This window comes from Ursus arctos, unplaced genomic scaffold (genome assembly GCF_023065955.2).
Source record: "Ursus arctos isolate Adak ecotype North America unplaced genomic scaffold, UrsArc2.0 scaffold_12, whole genome shotgun sequence".
Taxonomy (NCBI): domain Eukaryota; kingdom Metazoa; phylum Chordata; class Mammalia; order Carnivora; family Ursidae; genus Ursus; species Ursus arctos.
The window spans coordinates 1,944,661-1,956,736 of NW_026622786.1; the positions used below are offsets into that span (position 1 = coordinate 1,944,661).

At 41.5% G+C, this 12,076-nt stretch overlaps 1 protein-coding gene across 4 annotated transcripts in view; it reads left to right on the top strand.

The window, feature by feature from the left end:
- The first annotated feature begins 1,787 nt into the window (after positions 1–1,787).
- The window catches only part of POGZ (pogo transposable element derived with ZNF domain), a 47,494-nt gene continuing 37,205 nt past the window's right edge, over positions 1,788–12,076 (top strand). For all 4 annotated transcript variants that reach the window (XM_026486592.4, XM_026486593.4, XM_026486594.4 and 1 more), the window contains exon 1: positions 1,788–2,137. The gene's annotated coding sequence lies outside the window, so the exon portion shown is untranslated. The remainder of the gene's footprint in view (positions 2,138–12,076) is intronic.

The following is a 12,076-nucleotide window of genomic DNA, read 5'->3' on the forward strand; positions in this document are numbered from 1 at the left end:
CAACAGTCAGCTGTTCTGGCCAACAGCCATCATCAACTTCCAGATATTTGAGGAAGCTTTTGAGATGATTTCAGCCCCAACCACTGCATGAGACTTCAAGTGAAAACTGCTTAGCTTAGCTTAATCACCTCCCAGAACCATGAAAGATAATAATAAAATTGTTGTTGTTTTAAGCCACTAAGTCTTGGGGCTATTTGTTATTCAACAATAGATATTGGAACAATTTGTTTATGTATACACTGTATGTCTTTTCCCACTAGAGTGCAAGTTCCATGAATTCAGGAATTTTGTTTGCTTTCTTTGTTGCCGTACTCCCAGCACCTAGACCAGTGCTTGCATATAGCAAAGTACTCGATAAAAATGTGTTGAATCAGTGAATGGAGGCATGACCCATTTTCAGTATAGTATGCTAATGGTTATTGGTCAAAGTGCACGGTACAGTCCGCTGCACTAGACCTCACTGGCAGAGAGGATAAGCTGGCACTTTCAGTATGGCAAAATGCATTTCAACAAGAGTATTTCAGAGGCAAATAACATTATAATGAATTATAATTATTGCAGGAAAGCATAAAATAGGATTTGAGCTTCGTGTAGAATTTGTCTTCTGGTGGTTGATTCCATAATCCCATCATGGGCTTTTCCAGATCAGGTCTGGAAAGGCTTCAGAAGTACTTTCAGAAGGATTAGGGATTTTTTTTCAATCCAAGTAATAAAGTTCTTGCTAAAAATGACAAGTTGAAATCATTCACATGTTCTTGTTATAAAATGAGACGAAGTGGAATGAAAATGGATGACATCGTGTACACACATGTGCATGGGTGCACAATTTGTAATGCCTACTTCCATGGCCTATTTTCAGTCTGGTGGTTTGAATGAATGAATGAATATGGTTCTGAATCTCCCCAGTCTTGCACTTAGTACTTTGATTTACATTTGGTGTGGAACAAATATTTGTGTATTGCTTAGAGAGCAACAATATACTCACATATCCAAGGAAAATATTACAATATTAATATCATCAACTCTAAAACTAAAAAAGGACAAAATTTCTTAGCTACCTGGAAAAGAGGTTACTTTTTGTTCAGGGAAAAATTACAGGTGGATGGTCTTGAATGGACTCATCGACTTCTTTGGGCCAATCCATCTCAGCCTTGATTGGAACAAAACACACAGATGTAGAATCTACAGTTTTTTAGAATTGAGGATCTCTGCTGAGTCTATTGACAATGGCTTCAAAGCAGTTCCCATACATGAATCACTTCGATAAGCAATATATGTGATTTCTTTCCAGAATCCAGAAAGGTTCAGAGTAAAAATGGCTTTTAAAAGTTCTTCACTTAAGGCTACTGCCTTAAGGCTACTTGGCTGAATGTCTCCTGAGGAAGAGTGTGTGCCATTTTGCTGCCCTTGTTCCAATGACAGTTGTTGGTGCCATTGGGCCTCCCCATCTGGCCTGTGGCATGAGGTTCCCCTCTTGGTTAGGTACAAGCCTTGAGTGGAAAGTGGGGAGGCTCCCAAAATTTTCTTGGAAAGTCCAGGCAAGTGAATTGGGCAATATTTTCTTTGGAAATCCCATTTTTCTCACCAAATTTTGGATGTTGCTTCTGAAGCTAATTATTCTTTATTTCATTTAAAAAAAAAAAAAAATGTTTTTATTTATTTATTTATTTGCAGGCCCAGACAAACTTGACTAGAAAAGAAGCCCGGGCAGGGGTTAGGATGAGCCCATGACGTTCTACACACTCTAACCAATTGAAAGGCCATGAGAGGGGGAGGGCGGAAGTGACGAGACGTATCCCTCCGCGGGGCGAGAGGGTCGGTGGGGGGAGTCGGCGTCTCTCTCCCCCGCGCCAGCTCCCGTACACGGAGCCGCATTCCTTGGCCCCCCCACCCCCCCTCCCTCGGGGCCCCCCCGCCCCCCTCGGGAAAAAAATCCACCCCAAATCGCTCGAACCCGAGGGAGGTTTCCTTTCACCCTCGGGGAGACGAGCTCTCAACGGTTCCCTCTCAGCCGTCTCCCCCAAGCCCCCGTCCCCTCCCCTGCTCCCACCCCCTTCTCCCGGCGCCGGGTGCAAGGTCCCTTTAAGGCGACGGCGCCTTCCTCGGGTCAGACTACCGGCGGCGACGACCACGGGAGGTGAGTGAGCGAGCGGGCGAGCCTTCTCTCTCCCCACCCCCTTCTCCCGGGGGTTCCGTTATCTTTTCGCTCGGCGAGGCGCTCCGAGACGAGACAATGAGAGGGGGATGGGGCGGGTGCGCGAGGGGTGGGGGCGGGGGCCCGGTAGCGCGCGCCCCCGCCCCCCGCGAGTGGCTGCGCGGCTCGCGGTGGCGGCGGCGGGCGTGGGGTGCGGTGCGCGAGCGCGAGTGTGAGTGCGTGCGACCCGGGAGCCGCGCGGCGGGCCGGGCCGGGCGGCCCCAGCTTGCCTGCCGGCCGCCCCCGCCCCCCGGCGTCCGCCGCGGCGCGCGCGCGCGCACTCGCGCCCCACGGCCCCGCACACACCCGACGTCCACACGCACGCCCGGCGCGAGGCGTCTCGGAGGAGTGGGCGGGCGCGGGCGGCGGCCCGCGGGGAAGGGGGCGGGGGCGCGGGCGGCTGTGAGACGGCCGGGCGCGGCGGGAGGGGCGGGCGAGGGGGCGAGGCCGCGCCGAGGTGACGTCCCGGAGGGGGGTGGGTAGCGCTCGGTTCTCCCGCCGCGCCCCCGCCGGCGAAGGAGTGGGGCGCTCTTTTTGAGTGCGAGGAGGAAGATGAGTGATCGCTGTGCCGCTCCCTTGTGTTATGTAATCTCTGCTCGGTCCAGTAGTACATCCTAAGCCTCAGTGCACTGCAGTTAGTTTACAAAGTCTCCTCCCTTGGCCCTAAAATTTCTTTGGGTTGGCGCCGTGATTTAGAAGCTGGGATGGGGCGGAAAATCTTTATTTTCTGATGATTATATCCTGCCGCGGTGGGCGCCATGTTTATCCCAGGGACTATTTTTTTTAGATTCTCAGCACCTACTGGAAAGGAGTGATGTCGTTGATCCACCTGCTCTTCCTCCTTTCTGCGAGTTGCTCTGATTTCCTCTCCCGTCAGACGCGGGATTCCCCCAAACTGTTAATAACGGGGCATATCTCTGCTCACTTGGCTTGAACGTTGTAAGCTCAGAAAAAGAGCTGAGAAGAGTCTTGGAAGTCAATTAGCCCAATCTCGTTTTCGAGATGAAAATGGGGAGACACTTGTACCATCTCGGAACAACCGCCTTCTTGTTGCAGATTGTAGCCTAGTCTTCCACACTCTTTTACACGCCTCCTACCGCAGCTCAAAACCGCAGAGAAACGGAGTTTTATTTTCAAAGGATTTTCCCATCTAGAGGGAGGGGAAATGGCGGGGGCAGGGAGGCCTTTTTCCTAATGAACGACGTTGAATTTCAAGATCCTGAGTTGCTCTTGGGACTAGGAGTTGGACTCTGAATTCGAACTAGTTCGCACAGACTTCGGGATGCATAAAAAGTACCTTGAGGTTTGCTGAAAGAGCTGTTTTGGGGCCCTCATCCCCAAGTCTCTTTGGGTGGGATAGGGAGTGCCATCTTCTCTTCATTTTTAACCCGCAGTCCTCCTGCTGGGGTAACCACCATATTGAGAATTATTGGTGTAGTGTGAAAGTGCTCAGTATATAATCTTAAAACAATGGCAATTTACGTCCTTGATTTCCTTCTCCTTTCTTATGTTAACGATTATAACATACCGGTCATGATGGTGGTATATCTCAAAGTCAAGGAACTAACTGAATGGAGACTTGGGATGAACAGGATTTTGTTCGTTTCCACCCCCACCTTCAACCAGTGGTGTAATCTGGGAAAGCAGTTCTTACAAGTGTGGCCCACTGACCCCTGGGGGATCCTTCTATACCCTTTCAGGGGAGCTGAGAGGTCATAACTGTTTTCAAAATAGAAAATGCTAAGATGCTATTTATCTTTTTTCCAATGACATTTGGACTGATGGTCCAAAAGCGAAGCTGGGTAAAAGTACTGGTGGTACCTTAGCACAAAGCAAGGCAGTTGCACGGAACACCATGTGTGGAATGTCCTTGATGAAGCAGTAAAAATGATTTTTACTAAATCTCAACACGAGTAGATTTTTTTTTTTTTTAATTTTTAAGAATCTGACCGAATGGGAAGGATGCATAAAGCACTTAGGCTGCCTAAGAAGGTATGATCCTTCTCAAAATGAAAAGCACTTGTGAGATTGAGTTCTGAGCTGTTGTTTCATGGAACAGCGTTTTTACTTGGAAGGAAGGACTGACAAAACTACAGTTTTTCAAACTTTAATGTTTGGCACATATTTTCTTGGCAATGAGGTGAGCCTGTCATTTGGAGGAAAGCAATTGACAGTATTTGTTACTAATGATAAAAATTTGAGAGTGAAGGTGGCGCCTGGGTGGCTCAGTCATTAAGCGTCTGCCTTCAGCTCAGGGCGTGATCCCAGGGTCCTGGGATTGCGCGGGGATCCAACCCTGCTTCGGGCTCCCTGCTCTGCTGGGAGCCGGCGTCTTCCTCTCCCACTCCCCTTGCTTGCGTTCCCTCTTTTGCTGGCTGTCTTTCTCTCTGTCAAATCAATAAAATCTTAAAAAAAAAAAATTGAGTGAAAATTAGAACTTGTTAAAATTTGATATCCCAGATTCCCAGTCCTTTTAAGCCTTTTCTTAAAACATCAGTGTTAATGACTGTGATTTTTAAATCTTTTTTATATTGTATTTATATTTATAGTGAAATAATGTCACTATTTGAAGGATGGGCATCTCAGTAAATCTGTATTTTCCAAGTAACCAATACATGATGTTTCAGAATCATCATGGGTAAATGATCCCTTCAGAATACAAGGTACACCAGTGGATTTTATTTTATTTTATTTTTTAAAGATTTTATTTGTCAGAGAGGGGGAAAGAGCACTAGCAGAAGCAGGGGAGCTGCAGGGAGAGGGAGAAGCAGGCTCCCTGCTGAGCAAGGAGCCTGATGCAGACTCGATCCCAGGACTCTGGGATCACGACCTGAGCGGAAGGCAGATGCTCCACCAACCGAGCCACCCAGGGTATCCTACACGAGTGGATTTTAATGTAACAAAGTACGAAAAGTTCATTGATAGGGATTCAGGGTCCAAGATGCAACTATTCTTTTTTTCTTTTTAAAGATTTTATTTATTTATTTTGACAGAGACAGCCAGTGAGAGAGGGAACACAAGCAGGGGGAGTGGGAGAGGAAGAAGCAGGCTCCTAGCGGAGAAGCCTGATGTGGGGCTCCATCCCATAACGCCGGGATCACGCCCTGAGCCGAAGGCAGACGCTTAACGACTGCGCCACCCAGGCACCCCCAAGATGCAACTGTTCTTTAAGAAACTACCATTTGTTGAGTTTTGGTATTGTGTCAGTATAGGCAACTATCTGAAAAGGTTTTTAGAATACTTTTCCCCTTTCCTGCTGTGAGGCCAGATAATCTATAAACTTAACCAAAGCAACTTAAAGCAACAGACGGAATGCATTAAGCAGCTATGAGAATCCAACTGCCTTCTATTAAGCTAGACCTTTACAGATTGGCAAATATGTAAAATGATATTCTCTCCAATTATTTTGGGGAAAATAGTAATTTTAATTGAAAATGTTATTTATGTTAACATGATTTGTTAATGTGATTTGTTTACATGGTTGTTAATTGTATTGATAAGTATTTAACTTTTTGTTTTAATGTCTCATATGGTAAATATCAAAAGATGTAATCCACATAAGTAAAAACTCTCTGAGTCCCTCAATAATTTTAAGACTGTAAAGGGGTCTCAAGACCAAAAAATTTGGGAATGATTCACTGTGTCCTATGCTTCTGCTTTTGAGATCATTCCAATCAGCCTCCATTTAGGAACTTCTGGAGAATTTACAAATGTTAGCTGGAGTTAATAAGGAGGCAGTGGCTTGGGGGAAGAATTCTAGAGAAAAAGGTTGATTTGAATCCTGGCCTGGATTACAGTTATCTACTAACTGTAACCTTGGGCAGGTTACTTCATCTCTCTAAACCTCCTTTTAAGCCTCATCTGTAAAATGTAGTACTTAGTACATACAATTGTGAGAATTCATTGAGATGATGAGTGTAAGTTACATAATAATGTCTGGCAAAATAAAATACATTCCGGGTAATGTTTCAGTCTTTATTCCACATAAATGTCTTTTTGTTGAGGGTGGAGATTTCTGATTTAAATTACAAACCCTAAAGCTGGTTGGTGCCTTTGTCATATCAATATGATAAGATTTTGATAGATTCTTTGGCCTTCTGGTTTGTGATATTAAAGCCATATCCACAGAAACATACTTTTACATGTAACTTGGGAGGAGAAAAGGGAAATAGGCTAACATTACAGGTGTTTATCAGAGTTAAATGAAATCAAAGGGAGTAGAAATGGGATTTAGGTATCATAACCACTGTCAGTGAAGAAGAGCTTTTTTTGGGAAAGGGACTCCTGAATATATAACCCTTTAAAAGTAGGGAATTTACTGCTTACTTTATTTGTTGTTATAGTAAGGAGCACATAACCTATATCCTGGTACTTCTTGATTGATGTCCTGTCTGGTAAATGGAAAATATTTTGTGTTTGAGAGTATTAGATTATTAACATTATTAAAGAATACATTGTGAATATTATCTGAGATTCTACAACTGTTAGATTCTGTAAGGGACAAAATAGGTTATGCAAAAGACTGGATAAATAAAAGCTTCTTACAGGTTTAATAATTAGTTTTATAGCCATGTTAAATAGTCTGTAGGTTTTCTAAAATTAATCTTTTTTAAAGCTAGAAATTGAGTTAACTTGAAAACAAATGCCAGTTGTTTTGAGGATTGTTTATTTCTCACCTTGGAATAAGAGAGAGTGTATTCTTAAATGTTTTGTTTGTTTTTTTTTTAAAACATTTTCCCTGTTCCAAATGTTCTTTTTATCTTGAATCATTGGCGGGTATGTACTAGCAGTGAATTGAAAATGTTAAGTTCTGAATTCTTCATTCCTGGTATTTACTTTACATCTGTGAAAGAACCGGACAAATTAAAGGAATTCAAAACCTCAAGAGCCAAATCTGTCTGGAGAGTTTTGGTAGAAAACATGTTTTCCTAATATTATTTGAGATGAGGGTAGGTAAACATTTGCTGCCCAGTAAGTACCTCAAAAGTAGACTGGCAGGTATAGCTGCTGGATTTTTTTTTTTTTTTTTTTTTTTTTTGCTTTTAAATAATAGGTTGGTTGTAAAGATTCTTTGTATCTTGATTTTCAGTTATGTAGACTTTTACTGATTAGCTAGGACCTGAGTATAGACTACCATATTTGCCAGCACTGAAGATATAATTAATTCACTTTTCTCTAGAAAGATGTATCTGGTATACACATATTGTGGATGGAAGGATGAATGCCAAAGACTTAAAAGGCTATGGGAATTGCTAATAGTCCTGTGTGAGCTGCCGTGTTGAGTAAAGCCTACTGACTACACAAAAATTATGTTGTTAGTATAATTACTGTTATAAATACAGAAACCAGATAGGTTACCAAGATGTCAAATAATGGGTTGGATTAATGGAAGATGGCAAAGTTCCTCTTCTCTTAGAGTACCTCTTTGGTAGCCTACATAATCCACTTTAGGTTCATGTTTTCTTTCTAACATTAGTTAATTATCGTGTACATTTTAAGCGTGTATATACAATCTATATGAAAATTACTCATAGAAATAAGAACATGTTAACAGAAAATTCAGTCAGCAGGGCTACCAGTTTTAGTAAATGGCAAAAAGATAATGGCAGAATATGGTAGCACAAAAATATCACAACCAATATATGAATAGGTAGTTTTTACCCCCAACTTTTTTTTAAAATTTCAGCTTTATTGAGGTATAATTGACAAATAAAATGGAAGGTATTTAAAGCATATGTTATGGTGATTTTACATACATTGTGAAAAGATTCCCCCCATCCAGTTAATGAACATATTCATCACCTCACATTTATTTTTTGTGTGGGAACATTTAAGTTCTACTTTCAGCAAATTTCCATTATATGATAGTGTTATCAGTTAGTCACTGTGTTTTACATTAGATCCTCACACCTTATTCATCTGATCTCCCCGACTTTTTATTAAGAAATTTCATGTATAGGGGGCAGCTGGGTGGCTCAGTCAGCTAAGCATCTACCTTCAGCTCAGGTCATGATCCCAGGGTCCTGGGATCAAGGCTTGTCGGGCTTCCTGCTCAGTGGAGTCTGCTTTCGGTCTCCCTCTCCCTCTGCTGCTCCCCCTGCTTGTGTTCGCTCTCTCTCTCTCTCAAATAAATCTCCAAAAAAAAAGAAAATTTCATGCATGTAGAAGTGAAAGAGTACAATACAAGGAGTACAGGCAATGATCCCGTTATCTAGACGTGACATTTTTTAAACGTACTAATGTCTGTAAAGAAAGTACCAAAATATGCATGTTTGCTGAACCACTTGAAAGTCAGTCATGACACTTCCACTAAATATTTTATGCATTTGCTAAGAATAAATACATTCTCCTGCATAACTCTAATGTAACTGTTCTAAGAAAATTTAAAAAGTTGTTCCTAGGTGGTGGGGTGGAATGGTTGAAATAAGTTGCAAGAGATTAAGAGTACACTTACCTTGATGAGCACTGGGTAATATATAGGATTGTTGAATCACTATGTTGTACACCTGAAACTGTTAACAGGGTATGTTAACTATACTGGAATTGCGATTTAAAAAATAAAAAAATTTAAAAATTAAAATAGTAAAAAGTAATTCCCAAGAATCATCTAGTATCTAATCTATATATTCAGATGTTCCAGTTGTTCCCAGAATGTCATTTATAGCTTTTATATGAACCAAAATGCAGTGTAGGTTCACATGTAGCATTTGTTACGGCTCTTTAGTTTCTTTTAATTTAGTTTGGTCTTACTCTGTGTGTCACTTTTTTTTTTTTTTTTAAGATTTTATTTATTTATTTGACAGAGACAGCAAGAGAGGGAACCACAAGCAGGGGGAGTGGGAGAAGGAGAAGCAGGCCTCCCGCTGAGCAGGGAGCCCGATGCTGGGCTTGATCCCAGGATATGTGGGATCACGACCCGCGCCGAAGGCAGACACCCAACGACTGAGCCACCCAGGTGCCCCATGTGTCACATTTCTAGAGAGAACATGTTATTAGCTTTATAGAATGTTCTATATTCTGCATTTGTCTGATTATTTCTTTATAGAATGTCCCACCTTCTGGATTTACCTCATTATTTCGTTATGGTGCTACTTATTCCTATTTCGCTGTGTTTCCTACAAACTGCAAGTTAAATTTAAATGCTTGATTTGGTTAAAGTTAAACATTATTGTCAATGGCTTGTTTATTGTTTACAAAAGAACAAGCTACACACCGGTTCATGACAGGCGGAGTTTGGATTATTGGCTGACATTTTTATTTAAACTTAAAATACCGTCATAACCTTTGGTTTTTGAGATATAGAGTTACCTCTGTAACTTTAAGTTCAGACATAACAATACGACTTTGAGAAAACGCAGAAATAGGTTGGCTTCATGTCATTTTGGTTCACTGCCCTCTGAGAAAATGATTTGAAAGTTGGACAGGCAAGAAGGGTTGATATATTAGCAGAAGCAACCCCTAGAGGAATTGTAAAGGGGTCAAAACCAGAAATTTTAGGGCATCTGGGTGGCTCAGTCAGTTGAGCATCTGATTCTTGGTTTTGGCTCAGGCCATGATCTCAGGGTCCTGGGATCGAGCCCTGCATGGGCCTTTATGCTCAGAAGTGTGCTTGAGATGCTTCCCCACCCCGCCCCACTCTCCCCCTCTCAAATAAATAAATCTTTTTTAAAAACCCAGAAATTTTAGAAATGGAGATTAGATTAAAGGACTTTGGAAAATTATTTTCACAAAAATTATTCACTAGTCAATACTAATAACTTACTGACAGTTACAAGCAATACTGATACGATAATAACCATAATATTAGAGGATCGACATCATGATGCTCCTGTTTTATAATGAGAAATTAGGTACTTGGGCAAGAAGAAGAATGGCACAGAAGTTGTCAGATGACTATGAGGAGAAAATCAAGTTTCACAGGTAGATGATTATAAGGTGAAACAAACCAGATGCATATGAGTTTTATAGAAATGGTTTTAGTTTGTAAGATGTAACCATTGAACAATTCATTGGAAACTTGTTCTGCTTATTTTCTCTGTTTTTGAGAAGACAGATATTGTAAAAAGAAATGATAGTTCTTTATGCATAGGATGTGGGATGATTGTTTTGAAATTTTTGCCCTTCAGAGTGTGGATTCAGTTTGATCAAGGTTACTCAATCTTGGCACTGTTGATGTTTTAGAGCGGATAAGTCCCTAGATGACATGTACATTATAAGATGTTTAATAGCACCCTTGGCGACTACCTACTTAGATTAATGCCAGTAGCACCCCTCCCCAACCCCACCCATAGTTATGACTACCAAAAATTTCTCCAAACATGGAGAAGCCAGGTGTCTTCTCAGGGGCAAATTCCCATTTTTGAGTATCACTGAGTTGGATAAAATCCACTGGCATGTGTGAAGATTCCTTAGTAATGTCCTCTATGATTTACTTTCCCTTTATGTAACCCATATACAGCTGTTCAACTTTCTTCTGCAGATAGGCTGCACAGCTGTGCCTGGTATGTGTTGGAGAACAGTGGGATATGATGACATTTTTTAGCTCTACTGGAAATTTTATTGAAGGGAGAAATGAGCTCTTCATTTATAAGTCAAAGGTGTAGGCTTTTTGCTTTATCTAACATCCCTCCCCCCCCCAGTTTCCTTGGAAAGGAATCTTATTAGCTATATAAGCTTTTATGCTATGGATAGTTTTTGTTAGGAATAGTTGAGATTGATATTTGTTTGATATCTGTAAGGTGATCTGTCTTGTCTTTATCTTGGCATTCGAGAAAAGACTGTCTTCAAAACATAGTGACTTGCTAAAGGGCTTGATTAAACTAAATGCGTCCTCTTTGTTAACTTTTGTCCTTAAATTTTTTTTATTAAAGGTTTTATTTGAGAGAGAGAGATGAGCAGGAGGGGCCAAAGGAGAGGGAGAGAGAACCCCAATGAGACTCCATACTGAGCGCAGAGCCCTACATGGGGCCCGGTCCCACAACCCTGAGATCACAACCTGAGTTGAAACCAACAGTGTGATGCTTAATCAACTGCTCCACCCAGGCGCCCCATCCTTAAAATTTTTTTAACTACAGTTTACCTTTGAACATCGTATGGGGGGATGTTAGGGATATCAACAGCGTGACATCCTCCAAGTCAAAAATCTCCGTATAACTTTTGACTTCCCAAAAACTTAATGCTAATAGTGAGAACCAGAAGAGATCACTTTTTACTGTGATACACAACTTACTGGAGAGACGAACTGCTCAAGTGGTTTTTTTGTGTTTTTTTTTTAAGATTTTATTTATTTATTTGACAGAGACAGCCAGCGAGAGAGGGAACACAAGCAGGGGGAGTGGGAGAGGAAGAAGCAGGCTCCCAGCAGAGGAGCCTGATGTGGGGCTCGATCCCAGGACTCTGGGATCACGCCCTGAGCCGAAGGCAGACGTTTAACCATTGAGCCACCCAGGCGCCCCTCAAGTGGTGTTTTAAGGGAACACTGGGATACTCACAACACTTGAGCTAACTGCAGTAGGAATAGGAGGTATAGCTACAAAATTATTGCAGTAATACGGTATGTACTACAGTTAATTTTATGCAGTTATTTCATACTGCATCTTTGTTTACAGTCCTGCAACTGCAAATGGCACCGTGTACAGTCTGTAAATGTGTAAGCTTTGATAAATTTGACTTTTTATAATAGATTTGTGTATATTTTATGGTAGTAAATGCTAAAATAAACTAGTATCTACATGTATTTTGTGTATTCATGACATAGCTAACTTTTTCTTAATTTTTTTCTATATTTCTTGGCCACACGGTTTTTCAGGTTTTTTTTCAAATTGTCACAAATCTCCAAACATTTTCAATATATTTATTGAAAAAAACAGTGTTTATGTAAAT